The following is a 957-nucleotide window of genomic DNA, read 5'->3' as shown; positions in this document are numbered from 1 at the left end:
GGTTATGTTATACCACAGGGGCTGGATGATATGTAAGGTTATGTTATACCACAGGGCTGGATGTTATGTAAGGTTATGTTATACCACAGGGCTGGATGTTATGTAAGGTTATGTTATACCACGGGGGCTGGATGATATTATTTTTTCCCTAGTGTAAGGTTATGTTATACCACAGGGCTGGATGTTATGTAAGGTTATGTTATACCACAGGGCTGGGTGGTATGTAATGTTATGTTATACCACATGGCTGGATGGTATGTAAGGTTATGTTATACCACTGGGGCTGGATGGTATGTAAGGTTATGTTATACCACAGGGTGCTGGGTGGTATGTAAGGTTATGTTATACCACAGGGTTGGATGGTATGTAAGTTATGTTATAGCACAGGGCTGGTTGTATGTAATGTTATGTTATACCACATGGCTGGATGGTATGTAAGGTTATGTTATACCACTGGGGCTGGATGGTATGTAAGGTTATACCACGGGTGCTGGGTGGTATGTAATGTTAAGTTATATCAAAGGGCTGGATGGTATGTAATGTTATGTTATACCACATGGCTGGATGGTATGTAAGGTTATGTTATACCACTGGGGCTGGATGGTATGTAAGGTTATACCACGGGGGCTGGGTGGTATGTAATGTTATGTTATATCAAAGGGCTGGATGGTATGTAATGTTATGTTATACCACATGGCTGGATGGTATGTAAGGTTATACCACGCTGGGTGGTAGTTTATGTTATACCACAGGGGCTGGATTGTATGTAAGTTTATGTTAACCACGGGGCTGGTATGTAAGGTTATGTTATCGTTGGATGGTATGTAATGTTATGTTATTTCACAGGGCTGGATTGTATGTAAGTTTATGTTAAACTATGGGGCGAATGGTATGTAAGGTTATGTTATACCACAGGATTGGATGGTATGTAAGGTAATATTATACCACGGGGCTGGA

The sequence above is a fragment of the Coregonus clupeaformis genome, unplaced genomic scaffold, assembly GCF_020615455.1.
Source record: "Coregonus clupeaformis isolate EN_2021a unplaced genomic scaffold, ASM2061545v1 scaf0612, whole genome shotgun sequence".
Taxonomy (NCBI): Eukaryota; Metazoa; Chordata; class Actinopteri; order Salmoniformes; family Salmonidae; genus Coregonus; species Coregonus clupeaformis.
Note: the sequence above shows the minus strand (reverse complement) of the source record.